Genomic DNA, 21,267 nt, shown 5'->3' on the forward strand with positions numbered 1-21,267 from the left:
GCACACTGTGCTAACTCCAGCGTTAATGTCTGGTCTACTGCAGAAGAGGCACTTGCCCCGCTCCGTGCCTTTTCCCTCAATTTAGCCCCCACCTAAGCAGCATGATTGCCTTCACCTGGCTTCCTAGGTCCTGGTTTCAGGCTGTACTGCACAGCAAGATCAGGTACTCGGAAGACCTCTGTTCTGTTACGGGAAGACTCAGACTCCACCAGTCACGGGACTACTCAGAGCATTTAAGCTACAATTTATGGCTTAAATCCAGGTTCAGCAGTGGGCGGGCGCACACGTTAGCGCCTGCCTTCAGTGTGGTAGCCCTCTGTTGCAGAAGCAAGAGAGAACTTCAGAAACAGCTGGCAGAGTGTTGGCTTTGTTTTGTTTTCTGTTCTGTTTGGTATTTCATCTAACTGTCAAGAGAGTATTTATTTTTATTCATAGCAGACTTTGTCTTCATAATGCCTCTGAACATAGGACAGCAGCTGATGCTGTGTTTGCCACGTGGCTGGGGAATGCATGTTTCTGTCAGCTTACGGTTTTCTTCCTTTAGCAGTGATAGAAATCGTTTGTAATCGAGCACTGCTGTGGAAGTTACCCCTGCTTAACTCTGAGGTGAAGACTGTTTGTTTGTATTGTAAACTCTAATTCAGCAATGACCAGTTCAAATTGTGCTTTTAAATGCAAAGGTACATAAAATGGTTGTGTCATGGACAGTTGACCTACCATTTAAGTGTTTTTCTTGCTCACATTGCAGTTCCTCATAGTCTGGAGTAACAGCTTTCCAGAAGATCTGTGATAAAATGATCTCAGGCTGTTTCCTGGGGGAACTGGGTTTCTTAACTGGATTTTTTTCTTTTTTTCTGAACAGCCTTGAAGTGGTGCCTGTAGTAGGAAGAGGAGCTGCCATATCCCAGCCCATTCCAAGTGGAAAGAGGATCCTCATGCTGCCTCTGCCTGCCCACCAAAAGGCTCACCATCATGTGCATATTCCATGACTGGGTGAAGAACACTTTGGCACCCATTCACACTTCACATCATCACAAAGGTGATGCTGGGGAAGGACAAGTTATTGTATTCTGAATCAAGAAAAGCATAACATAAAGAACGATGTGCTCTCTCTCTGTCATCTTTCTCAACACCACAGTCAGCGCTAGTTTCCCTGCATTCCCTTTCTTTTCCTTAATACCAGAGAGTGGCCCTCAAGAAGACATTGTGCTCCATGCCTCTGGGTGGTGCTTGGTACAAGTCAAAGAAAATTGAACTTTCATGGCAGAATAATTCAACATCCTCTCATTGCACAGCTGTGTGGATGCCAGGCTTCAACCATTCCCTTCAGTGTGGACACGATATCATTCTTGCCATTTCCTCTTGCAGTAACCTAAAGCATGAATGCTGTTGGTCAACAAGCAGGTAATTTAAATATTAAGAGAAATGTAGGAGAGGCATGCCAGGGGGTTGGGGACTTCAGGATGAAGTACTTGCCATAGATTAAAGATCAGAAGATTATTGTACTTTCCTAGTTTTAATTAATTACTTTCCTTGTTTGTTTTTTACCTGCTGATTTAGCTCCTTTTTTACTTTAGGTGTATGTGATATAAGTGTCTAATACAATTTACTGCAATGTTTTTGTCACATTATGAAGATCAGAGTGTTACCTTCATTAATTACAAGCAAAAAAGTTCCTAGAAGTAATAAGGAAAAAAAGCTGAAGTTGTATTTCGTGGACTCTTGAAGGCTTATCTCCATGGGAATGCTATACGTAAATCTGCAGTGTTTTATCTAGATTGTGTTTAGTCCTGCATTTGGACTTCAACTCTATAGTAATTGCAAAGTGTATCCACAATAAAAGTGGAGTAAGCTGTTTCGGAGTTAGTGAAGATGTGCAAGATCAGCCACAAGCTAGCTAATGTCCTGTAGGTCCTGCTCCATCTTGTCTTGCAGCAACTTGTGTATTCCTTCAGTTAATATTTTTGCTCATAATCAGACTGGTGGATAAATTAGGATAGTTACAGTGTCAAAAACCAGGTGGTGTAGTGGAGAAAGCAGCATTGTACTGCTTTATTTGAAGTTCACCTGTTGCCTGTTGCAAACCTTCTCAGGGCTTCCCCTTTCCTCTCTCTGACGAGTTAGCTGTCCTGTCTACAGAGTAAACACTGATTGCAAAATTCTCTAGTGCACAGGCCTACTGAAGTCTCACTGCCAGATGTACGCCTGGCTACAGTGTCTGAGCCAGCTTCTTGATCCTTCATGCTTTTAAGCACCGCTTGGCCTAAAGTGGCAACTGCACTATTTCTTTTGCTTCTTCGGGCACACTTTCTAGAATGAGAATACAGAGCTCTGCAGATCCCGGGAATTATGCTCACCTCCTTTTCCTGTACCAGAATTTTGCAGTGACATAAAGTCATGCTTTCTTGGAATCTCTCTTCACGTTTCTTATCATAAATATTAGAAGCCAAAATATTCTTTATTTTAGTAGCATAAAAAACACAGTAAGGTAGACCAAGCAGTGAGTTATCAGTCCTGTTTCCTGCCACACTTTCTTTAGCATTCTCAAGTGCTCTTTGGGTTAGGATCAGTTTACAGAGGCTGAAGATATGGCCTTATACACAAAAAATAATTGGTAAAATGATTTTCCAAAATAGCCCCTTTTAATAGCTCTCCATTTGTCGAGAATAACTGCAAGAGCTTTCTTTTTTTACACAGAAAGATCCAGTGTCATGATTGCAACATCAGAACTTCCATGGATGTAAATTTTCACAAGGAAGGAGACAAGTGATTTTACTGAAGCTGATTGTATACTGCCCCATGCATTGTACAATCATTTCTACTTTTACCATGTTGGGCGTGAGACACCCTTGGCTTGGAATAGTAGAGATTTAAAGTCACTTAGTGTTGGTCTGAATGACTATGTAAATTGCAAGAGGCAGAGAATCAGATTCTGTGCCTATAAATTTTATCAAGCCAGCTGCTTGTCAAATTTCATTTTTGCTCTATTTAATCATTAGATATTACTGGGAGAAAATTGTACATTCTGCTGTTAGTTCTTCTGGTGTAAATCTGGAATAAGAGCCTAATTCTTACCTCCTTCGGTCTGGTCTCAGTGGAAATCAATTGCAGTGAAATTTACTTTAGATTTAAGCTACCATATTCATAGCATAATGTGGTCTTTGTGGTTCTTAAAACAGATGCAAGGAAATGCCTACAGTTGTAAAAAACGATCCAGGCCAGCTGATTTCATATCATAGCATTTACTTCTGTATGCTGTATTGTATTCTACTACATGCCTTTGAGCATCAGACATTCAATTGGCTGGCTGTTGAGCTAGCTATAGTTAAAAAAATAGTTACTGGCACGTAATGAGTCAGCCATGAGGCTTACAGGGAGAGGCAAAACTGTTTATTGTTGCAATAGTACCTGAAGCAAAGGTGTGGCTAAGTTAGCAAGCATCTATCATTCAAGTAGTGATCAGCTTCCACCTTAACGTCTTGGAAAAGCTCTTCATGTGTTATATAATCCCTTCCGCACACTTTTCCTGGAAATCTCTCCTGGGAACAGTGTGGGAAGATGGGGTGATGTGTCCTGGTCAATTTATCTTCTGTGGGGCTGAGACCATTGCGAAACAATAGAAGAGGTGCTTGAGATCAAACATGAGAGCCTAAGTCAGCAGTTGCAAGCACTGGGGGCAGGAGTGGCTGTGGGAAACACAGGAACTGGGATGGTTGTGTATAAATTGAACTGAAGCCCTGGTTCTTCACAAGAAGGTTCTTTGTGTAACAGAGGAGGGGTGTAAGTTATCATCAGTCTTAGAACAGACCCATACTATGCACACATGGGGCAATGACAGCACCTTTTAGCTAGAGAGATGTAACGCTACCATGGATGAGGGGCAGAGGATCTACCCAACAGGGAATTTATCCAAACTGTTGCCATTTGGCTTCTTGGCAGTTCCCACATACAAAGTGTTCAGAGAAGGACATCTAGCTAAAGGGTGTTAGCTCTCCAATTACCCTTGCCTAGTATAATGGCTCTCAGAGGCCCATTCTTTGCTGCTATAAATTAGAATAACCCTTAAGGTTGACTAATTTGTCCATGCCCTTTACTAGGGATGAGGGTGATACGAAGGAGATGGAGAGCTGCCTTCTCCCCTCATAGCCTCCGGGCTCTCTTATCCACCTCAGCCCAGCCGGCAGTGGGGATCAGTTATAACCCTGATTTCCCACTAACGGTAAGAAAAAGCCACCTGGGCAGGATGTCACACGGGCCGAACTAAATCCCTGCAGAAACGTACTGCCATTCTCTTCTGTGGAAAGCCCGCACGGCAAGGCACTACCCTCGGCCCGCTGCTGCCTCCCTTCCTCTCCCATTTTCCACCCGTGCTCCCGTACAGGTGTGCTCGTTCAGGGTGAAAGCTGGAGGGCTGTCTTGAACCTGGCAGTGAAGCTTCCTTGGCCTGCGGACAGGTATTGCTACCTGGACCCATGGGAGCAGGCAGCAGTGATGAGGCAAGTATTTATTTGTGTAGGGCTGCACGCCTGCACGGCTTGTGCGGATTCACCGAGACACCACCGCTCGCATTGCATTCACAACCAACGCGTGCCAGGTGGCCCTGAGAAGGCAAAGCAAGCATTTCCAGTCCTCTGGCTACAGCAGTGCTGGGGTTACATAGCCCAAGGGGCACTTGCATAAGCAGCAAGCATGGGTTGTCCCTTGTCTGTGGCTCAGGAAAAAAAAGATGTTTTTTTCTTTTTGGTTACCGAAGGACCTTCTTCAGCTTCCCAAATGTTGCATTTTCAGCATGGAGAGAAGCTGTTAGGAGCCTGCGGAGCTGATGGCGTGCTGATCTGCATGTATAATTTAAAGGAAAGGGAAAAGACCTTGTGTGGAGAAACCTTCACCTGAAAGGAACTGGTTTGTTTTGCTTTAATCTCTGTTGTTTGATTGACCCTTTCTGGTGACAAACCCAATGCACTGCTGCTGTACCTTTGAGGCCAGGCAGCAGAGGTAATTTCCATCCTGCAAAGAGGAGGTGAACGTGCAAGGCAGGGATATTACCCCAGCCTAAAAGTTCCTTTAGAGTGGCAGCTTGGATTTAAAAGAGGTTCCAGAGGGGCCCCTGCAGCCCCACCAGTGGCTGGTGGAAGTTGGTACATCTATTTTGACAGTGCAAAGCTGGGAATGGGGGTGTCTACATCAGGTTTCATGTAGGCACCTCACTCTTCAACCTTTGTTAAGCTGTGTTTAGGTATACCTGAAGACCCTTGGGGCTCCCTGTCTTGTCCTTTGCATCCTCCCAGCAGCTTGGGGAACTGATCCTCCTGAAGAGTGACCTTGGGAGTGTGGAGGGAAGCTGCGTTATTTTTCAGCCACTTCCTATACAGCAGAGCAAACATTTGTCCCAGCACAGCAGATGGGTGGTGTGAGGAGGGAACCAGTGGTGAAGAGAGAAAAGACTAAGCCTGCTAAGCCAGCACTGCCACCAAATAAACATGCCTTGAATTGCAGGTGCTGGAAGCTCATCTGTCAGTGGTGCCTTTTCATAGGGTGACAGGGAACAGGAGCTGAGCCTAGGAACTAAGCTTTGAGAAATAAAATTACTTCAGTTAAATCTCAAAGAAGCCAGATATTCTTTTGTTTAAGTTTATCCAGCCAAACCACTGTCAGTTGCCCCATTTCCCTTTGAATTACCTCCTCTGAGTTCATTGCAGAGCCTTGAGTTTACTCTGGAGGGAATGGGAGCAGAATTTAGCTACAGCAGCTCATTCCCATGTGTTTTTCTGAGGAAAATTAATCTGTGACATGGGGATCCCTGTGTGTTACCTCCTGGCTTAGGCAGAAGGTAAGTGAAGGCATTTAACTGCACCCAAATGCTTGCAGAGTGGCTGTCAGTCACAGGCAGTGTGATTGTGGGCAGGAGGAGTGTGTGAAGGATGAGGAGACTGACTCCCCTTTCACTGATGCGAGTGTTTATCAAGAGGTTTCTTTAGCGTTATTGTTATTACCCTAGTGTAAACCGAGCAAACAGTGAGAAGAATCAGACCAAAGTTCAGCTGAGCCTGTTTTTTCATGCATTCACCTTATATGACTGCTCCCACCCCTTGCGCAGCATATAATAAAAGTTGCTAAGTTATTTGTTACGGTCATTGCTGCAGAATACCAATTCTAACAGTACTGCACCCTGGTCAGACCCCAGCTTCCTCCTCTCCCACCCCCAGCCCTTACATATACTTTTTTTAGGGCCTGCGGGTGCTGCAGATAGCCAGCTATGAGGGGGAACTGACTGCCCCACACGAGGCTCAATTTTTTTGCTCTGAGCTGTACCCCTGAAAACCTTTTTTTTCTTTTCTCTCAGCCTGTTTCCTTCTCTTTCTACATCAAAGCAATAAGGAAGCCCTAGCCCTCACGCTGATTTCACCAGAACTGGAGAGTATTCAGCAGCACTCAGACCTTGCCCACAGCCTCAACAAGGTTTGGTCAGGTTTCACAGTGGGAGAACAGTCTGCTCCTGTCTCTGAATCTGTGGAATTGCACAAGGGAATGTGATGAATGAGAATGGTTTTCTTTCTTGGCATACCTTCTGAAATCCCACTGGACAATCTGTGCGACTGGCAAAACTCTCACGAGTGTTGTGGCCCATCCCAAACCTTACCTGATGTTAAAGGATTGAAGACCATGCCAGTATTTCTCCACCAAAGGTTTCAAAAATCCTGTAAAGAAAGCCTCTGCTTTTCTTACTCTCACTGGTTGGGAACCAGTGGTAAAGCTGGAACCACTAACTCCAAGCGGGTTGGGCCAGTTCTCCTTACTGCTCCTCCCTGGCCTGGGGCTGCCACCACCTTCCCCAGGCATGGCTGACTCCATCCAGTCCTGCCTTGGGCATCTCTGGCCTGGATTCACTGGTGCTCCCGATTCCTGGAGAGTGCTGCAGGCACCGGGGCTGATCAGCAGAAGAAGCCAGAAGGGATGGGACAGATCTCGTGTACCTGGGCTGCATGCTCTGCAGGGTATCACTCTAGGAGATTATTCTTTATTTTCTTTCTTGAAATTTAAAGGGAAAGAGGGAGACTAGTGATCCCCCAAATTCCTACCAGCAGACAGATTCTCAGCTGGTGCAGATCACCAGGCTGCTATTGGACTGGATCCCAGCCAAGAGCCTGGCCCCACGTTCTTTAAATGGAAGCAATACTCAAAAGCAGCATAGAAAATAAATGTCCTCTCTTTAGATGTAACAAATGATTGCCCCTTTGGAGGTGAAAATGTTGCTTAATTCTTTTGCTCGGTGTCCTGCCAAGGAGTTCAGTGCTGGATAATACAAATAAAAAGCATCCTCACGCTGATGGGCTGACAACTCAAGAGAGAGTCATACTGCAGACTGGTTTTGCCGGGGAATAAATAGGTGAGCATGGTTTTATGTTTAGCACTTTTACCAGTTATGAAGAGCAGGACAGATGCAGAAATGAGTAAGCCTGTGAGAGGTTTTTCCCCCAGCTGATCTTGGAAAAAAAAATGCTATCCGCTGAATTTAGGAGAGTTCAAATGGGGAAGTACCTAGAGAGCAGTGTTTGGCAAAGAAGAGGAAGACAAACTGTTCAGGGCAAAATCTCCCCACAGGAGAAAATTACCTTAAAATTCCCTCTTAAATAAATCAGCAGTTCTTTTCCAAATAATCCCATTTAATGCACATGTACTGCAAACTGACTGTCTAATTCATTACCAGTGCAACAAAACTCACATAGTTAAACCACATTTTCTAATTTAACCAGAGTATCTGACAGCAAAGGGCCACTGAACAGCTTAAGTACACTTCTTCAAAGGTCAGAGACAATTGACCAAGCCTTACCTTGCTTTTCTGGCTACATGAAGCCTATATTTCTAGTTATGCCTTAACTATAAAGAAAATCTTACCTGCAAGGATAAGGAAAGTAGCAGCACCTTTATTTTGGCTGCATAGCTCTATACACCTGCACAGGCAAACGAGTTACCTATACCACAGCAGAATTCACACACTCGTGTAATTCTAGGTTGTGATTCTCTTAGTTATTGATTATTGCTCTGTAAAGTTTTCAAGCTTGTGTCCAGATTTATAAATGCTTATATAAACCTTGCCTGCTTCCTGCACAGAAGTCAAACAGTAGGGATTTACACCTGCCCTTCACAGGGTCCTGAAGGTGATGTACGTCTTCAGCTGCACGCTGTTGCCAACTTGTCTGCATGGCTATTTACACAATATTTACAACATACATTTTCTCAAAAAAATGAATTACATTTGGTTATCTATTCTGAGGTTTTCATATATGCTTAATCATGGTAAAGGAAGAGTGTAAAAATTACACAGAAAGCTCTGTATTAAGAGGTTAACACATCCACAGATACAATCAGCTATCAATGTGATTACCATGGGATTGAAGACTGAGTGTTTTGTTATTTCTAAAAGCCTTCAGGACCATCTGCACTTATAACAGACTAATACTTCAATGCACCTTTTTTTATTTTAGAACTTGAAGTGTGGAATTCTCACATACCAGTTTCTAAGGCTTGTATTCTTTATATGCCTTCATATCACACTGGCACTCTTAGGAATTTACTATGAATGCAGGGTCGGGCCCTGCTACAAGTTCTGTTTTCTGAGTCTGTTAGGGAAACATAAGAAGAAGCAGATATTACATGTGCAAATTTTTACTTTCATCTCTAGGTGGGTATGAATAGTTGATCATTAGTTAATGATGACATAAGAGCTGGCATTCCTGATAAGCCCACAGTTCCTTCAGGCTTGCTGGAAGGCTGCAATCCTATTAGTCAGATGCTTTTAAAGCTGTTTTTTTAATTACCTTGGAGTCAAGATAACTCTTCCCTTTCTGAGCTGCTAGGAATTACTCACGGATACATGTCCAAGGGAAGGATTTGGCCTCTATGGTTTAATTAAGTTCACATTTAAATACAGGGTAAAATACAAACTTTTTTCTGTGGTACCCAACAAGCATCTTTTCGACTTGACCTGTCTCCTACCTCTTTGTTATCATCCTTCATGATTCAGGGTTCATGTGACTTCCTTCACATCCCACCCTCAGCCTCGCACTTGCCACCACTGATAGTCTGATTACCCGGAGCAGGGGACCTGAGGATAGTCAGGGGACAGGTCTGTACCGCAGTTTGATTGTGTCAAAGTCAAAAAAGACTGTGAGAGGGGATCTCAGGACAGCATGCTGGCAGACAACCAAGAGGAGCGTGTCAGCTGCTGTGTTTTGTAAACTAACAGCAATCCTTTTGCCACTGTGGATTGCAAAAGCTGCAGTGCTGCCAATGTTTATATGCCTCTGGCATCCTGACTAAGAATCTTTTCGTTACATCATAGGTATGTGCAATAGGGTGTGGATTTTTCCTAGCTAGAAGTGAGATTTTTGGCTAGATGAAAGACACATGACTGAGTGTGTATCTGAGCATCAGAATTATAGCTGGGGCTGCACCAGAACCAAAAGGAGATGTCCTTATTTTTTTAGCAGTGATTGGGGTAGTAGTGGGGGAAGAGGGACATTGCTCCTCTTAGATCACAAGCCTAACCAGTAGTACTACCTTGTTTTGTAACAGGTGTTACTCCACTATGTATAATTTGACTTTCTCTACACTGTACCGTGTAACAGAATTTTGTATAGCAACCCTCTTTTGCTATGCTCCAGCTTGTAGCTAATGGACATCATAAGGGAGCATAAGACTGTAGACCAAAGGTTTGGGTTTGTTTTTCTTTTTTCCCCGTGGTCCATATCTGGAGCTGTGAGATTAAATGTACACTGGGTCTTTTCCTACTGGAGCTTGTCCTTCTTGGGTGAGGGCTAGTTGTCAGTAGTAACTTGATATGAAGAGTATCAAGTAAGGTATTAGTCTAATCTCTTACAGAAGTCCAGCAGACTTTCATCAAAGGAACAGGAAACTCAAAACTAGAAAGACCACCATTTTCATGTCAGGAGTATATGGACAGATATCATCATTTAATTCTTCTATTGGTTGTCATTTTCTTGGTTTCCTCAGCAATATAAGCAGTTTTGCACTGTCCTTTAGCAAGGTAAGTACTATATTCTAAGATGATCAAGACCCCGGTTGAAGCCATCATATGAAGGATGCTGGTACAGGTAGAAAAGGTGAATACTGTTCCCTGGAAATAGAAATGTGATCTTGAGAAAGACAGGGTGGCATGGCAGTGAGGAAAGTAGCCCTGTAAAATCCAGACATGGTTTCCTTCCCTGCCCTGGCTTCTTCATGACCTGCAGTGAGTCACTGGCAGCATCCATAGCCATTCTTCCCCACCTTGTTGATTCTGCTCCCCTCTGAACACGGGTTCAGAGAAAGCTCAGCTGTTTGTGTAGCAGCTGCGGAGCTACATGGCCTCTGTTGTCCAAGGTAGTGAGCAGCAGAGATTTGGTGGCTGCTACATGAAAAGACAAACCTTTCCTGCAGTGGAGAAGTTGCAACCCTGAGAGCGTCTGTAGCAAGTACAGGTACTGTGCTACTGCTGACCCAGGTAGACCCATTCTGCTCCTAAGCCAGAATCCTGCAGTAGCTCTCAATTCTTTCATCTGTAAAAGGGTGTAAGAGGATTTCTGTGCCTCACAGACATGAAGTTTAGATAATTACAAGTGTGAGACACTGAAATATTACACTAGTAGAAGTACCTCAAATGAAGAATTGTTGCTCTGTCAAGGCTAATGTGATTTTCTCCACGTTGTCCTGTTCAGTTGGATTCTAAAGGGCAAGAATATGGTTTTCTTAAACTCTGTGGAATGATGCTAGAATTCTGTTTGTTGGCTTTTATTTTCTGTGATAGTCTATAGGGCTTTTCCATAAGGGATCAGTGCATCTCTATAGACCTTGCTCACCACATCCTTCTTCTTCCCTTTCCTTCTCCTTTGAACTTGAATATACACTCCACTGAAGTATTCTGATAAGTAGCAGAAAAATCCATCTGAGCTGGTACCAGTTTTATATAATTTAGATTGCAGAGACGCATTGGACCACTTTCTGTGGGGAAAAAAAAGAGGTGAATCATCCTGAGGTGGGCGCACTACCCTCAAGAGTAAGATCTTGGGTCCTAAACTGACAAGTTACTGCAGTCAAACTGAAATGCTTGGTTCCCAAATCCTTCCCAATCATAATTTATAACAAAAGAAGGATCTTTTCTCAGGTTAATGTTTGAGCTTCTTCTCATCTTCTGTGCCACTTTTCTGAAATGGCTGCAATACTAAATTAATCTTTTTGGATATGAGTTGATACTGCACATCAAATTTCCCTTTTGCATTCAGTGAGGGCCCAGTGGTTCTAGCAAACTTCAAAAGAGATTTCATATTCTGTAAAATACTTCACGTTTCTCTTTATCAAAGTCTGATATTTTTTTCCAGGGGTGTACAAGCTCACACTACCTACCTAGTCTGTCTCTCTGCATCACTTTCATGTGTTTCTGAATTGCTAATGAAGGCTACATGGGTGTCCTGGGTTCGGCTGGGATAGCGTTAATTTTCACGAGAAGCTGGGAGGGGACACAGCCAGGATAGCTGACCCGAACTATCCAAGGGGATATTTTATACCATACTGACGTCATGGTCAGTATATAACCGGGGGAGCTGGCCAGAGGAGGAGGCTCAGGAACAGGCTGAGCATTGGGTTCTGAGTGGTAAGCAATTGCATTGTGCATCACTTGCTTTACATATTCTTTTATTAGTATTATTGTTATTATTATTTCTTCTCTCTTTGTGTTGTCCTGTTGAACTGTTCTTGTCTCAACCCATGAGATTTTACTTTTTTCTTCCGATTTTCCTCCCCATCCCAGGGAGGAGGGGGGTGGGTGGTGAGCGAGCAGCCACATGGTGCTCAGTTGCCAGCTGGGCTTAAACCATGACAGTGGGCCTCAAAGCTTGCAAAGAGTTCCCTTCGACTGGGTTTGCACAACCTGAATTAATTGTCCTCTAGAAATCCCAAAGTGCCTTGTCCCTTTTTCCCATGGATTACAAAGAGAATTTCCCTTGGTACTGAGGGTGGGGTCTTAGAGGCCCAGCAGCAACATCAGTGACCAAAGGTTATTGCTTTTGCTTTGCAGATTATTTAAATAATAAACAGAGAGGATGCAAAATCTGGGGAGATGTTTGCAGCTGAAATTCCTACTTTTGCTCTGCTGTAGCTGAGCTTCAAGTCTTCTTGTAAAATATTGAGTCTTCACTTAGGGAGCCTTGAACACTGCTGTTTATAATGTAACATCTCAAAATTTCAATATCTGATTGGAAAACTGCTGAAATCCCCAAATGTGCAACTTTACTTAGAAACCACTACTATTGTTGCAACAGTGGTGCAGTTGTACTTTTTCTCACCTTTCCTTTCTACTTACCCAGCTTAGCTATAGATCTAGTAAAGACATATTCCTACAAAGAAGGGACAAGAAGCATCTTTCTTTCTGAAGTCGTCTCTGCTCCTGAGATGGGACAGAGGTGGCATCTGGGCTGTTCCACTACATTGTACATTCTTGCTCCATCAGGGCACTTTCAGGCCTTACTGCTTACATGAGACATACAGCAGACTGTTCATAACAGCAATCTGGTGTGTGTATACTCAGCCCTTCTGTTCAGGTTAAACTCTGCATTCACCCCAGCAAAATGTTTTATCTGTTCCCGTGTCTATCCCTGCCATTTGTGGTGTCTTCCTGCTCAGCATATACGACTATTAAATTTTCTGTGCAGAACCACACCTTCTTCCTGAAGAGCTGGTGACTGAAAAGACTGCCAGGAGGATCAGCTAGCACTGGTTCAGAATTGAGCAGAAATGAGTGTTTGACTCTCAGAAATTATTATTTTGTGACCAGGCATCATCTTCTAACAGATAACAGCAGATTTGTTCTTTGTTCATTGTCTCTGCAAAAATATGGCAGTTCCTGGTACTCATCTGGCAATGACCAAATTGCATCAGTGCCCTCGCCTATGGTCTTCTTCTCTAGGGTCACACGTACATCAGTGACCAGGAGAGACACTACCAAGCAAATTAAAAAGAAATGGGAAATAAACTGTTAGTAGAGATTTCTTCGTAGTGATAAGCAGTTAATTGTTGGCTTATATCCTAAAATGAAAGGTTAAAGAATACATTTTGTATGCTAGTAACTATTTTTTACTGAAGTGTTAAAGCTTTTTTTTTTTTAATTCCTGCAATTTCTTTAGCCCCAAGAATAGCCTGTGACTATGAACTCTCCATATTGATAACCTGTTGATGGGGAAAAGAGAGATTTGTCTTTATGATTTAAAATTTTGTAATGAGGACAGAAGGAAAGAGTGAAAGTATTCTCAAAAGGCAATTAATTCTTTATGCAGGTTGTATCAGAAACATTCTCGAAACCCTTTGTCCTCTGTGAAAACAGAATGTGAAAGAAACCAAGAAGGTATGGAGGGCTGATCCCAAAAAGGACCTATGCACCTAATGTAGCATATAACTGAAATACAGGTGCCGAAGTGCAAAGCTGCATACCTGAAGGTGTCCACCTCATCTTGTATGTCATAAACTTTTTACCTTAATATTCCTCAACCGGCTGAAGCTATGCATCTGCTCATGCCCAGAAACACCTCAGTCCTGAGAACGCTGAGCACAGTGACACCAATCTCATCTTTAACCCAGCAGCTATGCACTCAGTGCTTATTTCCCCAGAGGGATCTAAGCTGCTAAGTATTGTCATGGCACATCTAGCATGTAGGATCCAAGCAGAATGGAGTGGAAACCTTGCTCACAAGGCTCCGCCAAAGTGACTCAAATCCACACCTTCCCCAACAGTATGCAAACACCAAGTTAAAAGCCAGTCTGGCCAGAAAAGGGCATCTTAAAATAGCTGTCAGCTTCTGAGAGCAAGCTTAGTTGTGCCTTGTCCTAAATTATACCCGTTGGGACAGGGAGTCCCAGGGTCCACACAGACACACACTGGGTTCCCCTTATGGCAGTTTCTGTGGCAACTGGTGCCATCGTTGTCCTTGGTCACCCACTGTGTCCCTGCTCTGTGCCAAGTCACACAGAGGGTCCAAGGTGGTGTGGACAGCTGTACTGATGTGCTTTCCACAGCCTGGGATCCCCGACCTAGAGCTTGATTCTTTCTTCAGATCAATGTCGGCTCGGGGTGGTGCAGTCAAAGCAGTACAAATCAGAGGGAATTCTAGTCCACCAAATGTCTTAAGGATGCTCCAGTTTACCAACCAAATAAGAAAGCAGTGTACCATCAGAATTAAAACCATATAAATATATATGTGATGCTATATGTTTTTCTTTCCTTTTGCAGCCCTTTTCTTATGTTTTCTGGAAAGCAGAGTAATTAATAACATGGGTGGCATGTGTTTGTTGCTACATGGTTATAGAAAAGGTGCCAGAGCCCCGTAATAAATTACTTCTCTGAAACATTAAATATCTGGACAACTAACTGTCAAGGATTTTCCATGCACAGATGGAAGCTGCAGAAGAGCAGATCTGTGGGGTCTGAATCTCATGCAGCACAAAAGGAGCCCTTTCATGTTACATGAAAACACCCTGCAGTGTTTGAAATTAATTCCTTTGGATCAGGGGGAATCAATTTTGGTCAAATTGCCTTCAATCAAATGACTAATGGTTTTGTTAAAAATCTCATTGTCAGTCTTGAAGAGAGATGTTGAGCTGGATAAGCTGTGCTGAGTTTCCCTTCACTCCCTCACCACTCACGGCCTGAGAAAACTCTTCAGAAAAATATCCCATGCAGCATATTATGATGTTATCATGTGTTAGCACATCTCATTCACAGAGCTATCCAATCTGATTTTAAATTGCACGTAAATCTTCAACTAAATATAATCCAGATTTCATATTGTTTTATTATTTTCTTCCTCTATACCTGTTCCCAGAGTGTGTTCAATAAGACGGTATTATTCCTTCCTCTATCATGAATATGCATTATGTTCAGGTTTTTGTTTTGGGATCTGGGATGGGCAAAGCTGGTGGGGTTTCTTTCTTGTGAAATCTGGTTGATCAGGGGAGTTGTGGTTTCTTAATTCTCTAAAATTCAATATCAGGCCAATTCCACTTCTCTTTATCTGATCAGATTTTGGAGTGGCATTAGATTAAAAATATGCCATTGTGGAGTGTAGCACCTGAGATTTAAAGAAAGAATTACTTGTGTTCAATTGTGGTGAACATTATTTGCCCTTTGTGTGCAGGTCTTCTATTAGATCCAGCGGGTTTTGCCTTGGATAATAAGGAAGGGATTATGTGAGAGATAAGTTGATTATTCAATAATTCCCCAGGAAAAAATTCTGAAGCAAATTCAGGTGATAAACACCATCTGTGTAGGGAAGAACAGTCTGTGAATGGATATGGTAAATCTCTTAGATATGTGTGTGCAGTATGTTCTCCATATCCTAAGTTGAGGTAGTCAGGTCCACCGCCTAAGTCAGAAATCTTCCACCCCCAGCCCACGCCCAGGCAACAGGGCACTTGAGCATATCATGGACATCCAGTGCTTTATTTCCAGATCTTTCTTAGGATTAAGCAGAGAAAAAGTAGTAAGTTTTGAGTGTCTCTGAATACTGTTCTCACTGCTGGTGAGCTCCAGTCTTTCCTTGTTTACTAGCGCAGCTCACTTGAGGATTTCTTCTCCAGGTTTGCCTTGAGTCATTCTAGTGATTTGCTTGCTTCTCTGCATAGCTCCTCACATCTCTGTATCAATATCACCATAGGCAAGGTTCTTTTGGAAAACATTTTATATTTTTTTTGCTTCTTCACTTTTTTTTCTGAATATAGGTATCCAACTGGGAAGCTGGTGCCAGGCTTTGGCTATGCATCATTTCTTCATATGAACTACACAACAGCCAGAAGATGCTCAAGACTGAGTTTTCCAATATGTTTTGGCGTCCGCTGGTGGCTTCACTGTTTCATTGCTGGGCTGTCATGTGGAAAATCTCCACTGCTTTGTTCCTTGGGAAATTTGGTTATTGGTGGCTTCCAAATTCTGCCTGTGATGCTTAGGGAAGCCAAACTATGTGATCTGGGGATTACATTAGGCCTGGTGCTTTGAAGGGCTCCAGAAGGTGTTAACTGTCCTGATTGCAGTGCAGCATAGCACTTTTTTAGCCCACCAGCCTGCTACGTTAGCCTTCACAGGACACGATAGGCTCTGCTGCTGCACAATGTACAACACTCACGCACACAGAAATTTAAGAAAGTCTGATTTATTCTTATGCAGAGTAGCTATAAAGAATGCAGAGAATGATGTAGTGAGACTTGCAGCATTGTAACTGACTGTACAAGAAACAAACAATGGAGAATTGGGCCCTTGATATTTCATGTAATGCCTTGTTGAGTCCAGACTTAGTACCACAATCAACTTTATACTGCACGTGTGGTTGTAGTGCATGAAACTGTTTACTGCTCTTTTAAATCTGCTTTCTCCGAGGTAAAATTACAGTAGGAACCATAGGATGTTGGGATGCATATCTTTGGGTGGTTTTTCCAAATGCCAGTGAAGTTGATACAAATTTTCTTTAAAGTTTGATTGTCTTCCTTCCTTTGATTGAAGTTAATAATTGTAGATAATGTTTCCAAAGGGTTGTGAAACTGATCCAAACTTGCAAGTAACACAGAGAATGGAAGAGATTTGGAAACTGAAATGTCATGAGATTTTTTTTATCGGTGTGGCAAACGCTCTTTGAACCGATATATTTTGATTTACCTTATCAAAGGTTTAAAAAGCATAGTGATAACAAGCTCATTGCATAGACATTTTCAAGATTAATAAGTTATCTTAAAACTTTCTGCATTATCTCCACACTTCAGTTCACCAAGCTTTCTGCATCTGAACATTTCAGAGAGGCTTCAAAAAATTTTCAGGGGATTACTTAAAATTCAGAGCATGCCATGATGAAGGCTACCTTTTCTGCAATGGTTTTGAAGTGACCAAGTAACCTACTGACTTGCATTATAGTACACAGTTCGTGACAGTATCCTCATGAATCACTGAAATTGCTCTTTCCAGTCATGCCCAAGGCTCTCCTCCTGCCTACCCTCACACCCCTTTCCATTCCTCTCACCAAGAGCTGCTTTTATCACCCTGATTCGCACAAGACACCATCTAACGAATGCTTTTCCAGCATTTGGGGAGTGGTGGTTTCTCTTGTCTAAGCTCACACGCATGCTTTGAGACAGTAGGAATCCTAAGAGCCTTTGGACAGTGGGATAAGAGCAGAGTACGCTGGGCTCATCATTTGCTATGCCAACACCTCTTTCCCCTTTACCTGTCATTGTTTGTTAGTGTTTTGTGTACTTCTCTTTGAACTGTAAGATTTTGAGGGAAGAAGACGGGTTCTTACTGTGTGTTTTTCTGGAGTCTACCAGGGCAGGTCTGTGGTCTTAGTGTTATTTGTGACGGTGAGTGGCTGGGTGTTTGGGGGTATTTTAAGGGATGTAGCTAGGTGTTTGGGGATATTTTAGGGAATGTAGTATACACAGGTGCTGCACTAAATTCCCGCTAACAGGACTGGAGAAGCAGGGGCTATTGCAATACTTTCTCCTTCTTCTCAACACCCATTTTAACTCAGTTTTTAATAAATGAACTAGCATGGGGGTAAGGGTCCACAGCCCCTATCTGCAGTGCTCTTGAAAAAGGGGTAGCTTTTTTTGCCCTGATGAATATCCAAGACAAATGAACATGCCAAAGATTTTCTTTGGGGTCCAGGTTCTCCCAGGCCAAACTGGGCTGTGTGGTCACCCAGTCTAAAGGAAATAAAGATCCTCCTGAATAGATTATGTTTAATTATGTTAATTAAACATAGTAGATTGTGTTTAGTATAAATGTCTAGCACATGGAAGAACTGATAATGTCTTTTCTTTCATCTCTGCCTTGGGTTTAGGTAGATGTGAAATAATGTTCTGCATTGCACTCAAATGCTCTTCTTTTTTCCCTGAAAATGGCTGCGTGTGTAATGGTAAGAACAGGGAGAACAGTTATCTCAGGGAAATATGTATTCCCTTCAGAATTCCTCTGGCTTGTCTGTAGTCATTTTGTTGGGTCCAGTGTCTGTGCCTGTCTGCTGACCCAGCATGCTGCTCATGACAGGCTGTGCATCCTGTTCTCAATTAGAATGTTTTGTGAAATTAATAGCACTGACATAGCTGCATGGTCAAGTGCCATTCAAAAGTGAAGCCTGTGATCCCTTTCAGAGCAACAGAAGGGGGAAAATGGCAAGTTTGGGTCTAACTACAGAAAAGGTTGAGAATATGACTAGAAGGATGCTCTATGCAGGCATGTAGAAACTAGCATGTGAAGTTGTCTGGGGATGTGTATGGGGAAGGATGTTTGGGCAGATGATACTACAAAAGCAGAGAACGTCCCTAGCTGTTGGCCACCAGATGCTTTGAGGAATGGTGGGAGGAGGTGGTGTTGCCCTCAGAAGGCTCTGAGTCTTCACAGCAATGGTCACTTGGGCTCTGGACTGAAGCAGTTACCACCTCTCTCCGGCTGGAGGAGGAGAAGGACTGTAGCTCTTAGTAAGAGGAGATTCAAAAGGCAGTGGCTGAGAGTTGGGGCTTTTCATTGGTGTCTGAAGGCAATCTCTTAGTGATAAACCTAGACCTACTGCCAAACTCATGCTCAGAAAGCCTGTGTGATGCCTCTTACCCCTACCGAGAGACTTCCATCTCCTGTATTTGCTCTGGCTACCAGACATGTTGTAATCATTCAAATTCCATTCTCACCTGTCATATAGGACGCAGGTTGTGTTTGTGTGGGGGCTATCTCTGTTATGTAGCAGAACATTCAGCTCAGTCCTAGAACTTGTACGAGGACTTTCCATCTAGACCTTGAACTTCACAAGAATAGGCTGGCAATACTAACTCAGTTTTACAAAGGAGAGGCCAAACTGGAGCACAGCAGTGTGATTTGCTAAGGGTTAGCAGCAGTGCAGAGGTGGAGACCTGGTCTCCTCCCTCTCGTGTCCCACTCTCTGCAGAAGTCGTCTTCTCCAGTATAACACAGAAGCAAATGAGGGAGAAACTGGTGGAGGCAGAATGGCTGGAGAAGCTATGTTGGAGCTGCAAAGAGGATTCTGGGTTTGTCTATCCTGTCTGCTATGTGGAGAGCCCAGCCACACTCTGTGCTGTTGGGAATTGAGCTCAGTGTGCTGGCATCATTTCCCAGCAGAAACCCCGAGCTTGGCTCTTCTGAGCACGGTGCGGATGCTTTGAGCAGACGCTGCAGGTGAGCTGCCACCAGCCAGGTGTACAGAAAGGGGAGGCGTCAGATGGCTCGTGCCGCTTACCCCAGGGCTCAAAACCGTGTTTCAATGAAAAGTGCAGAGAAGCGAGTGGGAAGAGCTAAAGGAAAAGATGAGAATTTAATGCATGGAATCACTACTCCACCATCCTTCCTTCCCCCTGTTCATCAGCCCTGCACACTCTCTTAAAGGGAGGGGGCTTGTGGACACCTCAGAGGGCATTTGCAAACACCTCCCCACCCCCGCATTTCTTTTTATTGCCTCACTTCTACCTGTAATGAAAAAAGGTCCCCACTGTGGTCAGACTTTGTGTTGTTTGATTTAAGCACAGATCACAGTGATGAGGGCTTACCAAAGGCCTTTTGTGTGTGTTTAACACTACAGCTGCCAAGGTAAAGAGAACGCTTAACAGACTAAGCAAGATGGTCTAAATACTAATAAAGTCTAAGGGTGATTGGAAGGAGTGGAAATGGGAAAGCCCACAATCCAGGTAATTAAGCTGTAAAGCCCACAGGGGAAGGGCTGTCACCAAGTCATCTGATGTGGGATGAAGACCAAAGCACGGTGTGATTCTTTGTCTCTTAATCCCCTCCTCCGCTCCCCAGCATGTTCTTATTTTCCTATAAATTTTTTATACAAAAGGTGGAAAAAAATGATTAAAAAAAATCCTGAACAATAAATCTTGTAATTCAGAGCACTGAACAGCTGGTAGTTTAAAGCACAGAACAGCAGTTTAGTGATTAATTTACCTCTTTAAAATGCTGAACAGTACAATGCAATAAAATATAAAATTTTATTTTGTGTGGCCCCCTTCAAACTGACTGTATCCTGGAGCTCTTTCTAAACTTGAAGTGCAGCTACGGAGTTAAATAATCAGTAACAGCAGAAGGGAGAGGTATAGAGATGTGCAAGCAATAAAAAAAAAAGCTCTTCAGGACACCCCCCCTACCCCCCCAGTCCATTTAATTTTACCGAAAGAAAGTAGCCTTTGCGATGATTTTTACATATTGATGGATTTTCGCCTCGCATGCCCTTTCCCTCTCCTTCCATCTTATACGAGCATCTCTGTGCTGCTTCTGCTGCCGCTGTTGACACTCCCTCGCGGCATCAGCGTGCAGCTGATACCGCTACAGGCTATCTTACACTGGATAGCTGCCAGTTCTCCGCTCTGCCTCTTCCCCCCACCTTGTGATTAAATGTTACCTTCGGCGGATGGCTGCCCTGGTACCTCCACCAAAGGGGATGCTGCCCTTTCGTCCTATTGCCCCAGACAGAGAATTCCAGCAACCTGCTGTATATTTGCATCTGCCGTTTGTGACCTCTCTAGAGACGCTGAGGAATGAAGTTCAGTCCTCTTGCATAGATAGCTGTGACTGACATGCCGGTGAAAAAGCGTGTGCGTGTGAGTGTGTGAATATGTGTGTGTGTGTGTGTGTACAGAGGGGAGAGATAAGAAAGGTGGAGGGGAAATCAGGCGGATAATGATTTTGGTTATGGGGAGAATTGCATTAGTGTGAGGCGTACGTGGGCAAATTCATCCCTGGCGTAACATCGCTGAGCTCCCGGAGACGACATCGGGGATTCATTTTGCCCACGAAAATAAGGAGCCAGTCTACCCTCATTTGTCAAGCGCAGCACAAAGCAAAGACGTGAAGAGCCCTGTCTGGGGCGGGGGCGGAGGGTTCTGCATGTTTTGGGAACCCTTCACATCTGCAGCGTTCGGGTGTCCTGAAGTAATGCTCTGCCTGTCTGTGTTCTTCCACTGGGTAATAAGAAGGGAGTTAGTTAGCAGACAGATGCTAAACCCGCTCTTACTGCAGTTAGCATTTCAGAATAATGAATAGATTTGCAAATGATGTTTCGAGGCTGCTTCTTTTTCAAACAATGGCATTGCTAATGTTCCCAGCTCCTTTGACTTTGCAATTGTCCTTTTCAAACAGTAAAATGTTACTATTAGCTTTCTGGGGAGGGCAGAACGGAAATGTCATTTTAATGTAATTTCAAGAAATGCCTTTTATAGGGAGAAGTATGCGCT

General features: G+C 43.5%; 1 long non-coding RNA gene across 1 annotated transcript in view; it reads left to right on the top strand.

Moving 5' to 3' along the window:
• Window positions 1-341: 341 nt before the first annotated feature.
• The window catches only part of LOC142033990 (uncharacterized), a 77,426-nt gene continuing 56,500 nt past the window's right edge, over window positions 342-21,267 (top strand). Inside the window, exons 1-2 of the long non-coding RNA XR_012651424.1 lie at window positions 342-606; window positions 863-1,404. This is a non-coding gene — a long non-coding RNA (uncharacterized LOC142033990). The remainder of the gene's footprint in view (window positions 607-862; window positions 1,405-21,267) is intronic.

This window comes from Buteo buteo, chromosome 8 (genome assembly GCF_964188355.1).
Source record: "Buteo buteo chromosome 8, bButBut1.hap1.1, whole genome shotgun sequence".
In the NCBI taxonomy this organism is placed as follows: Eukaryota; Metazoa; Chordata; class Aves; order Accipitriformes; family Accipitridae; genus Buteo; species Buteo buteo.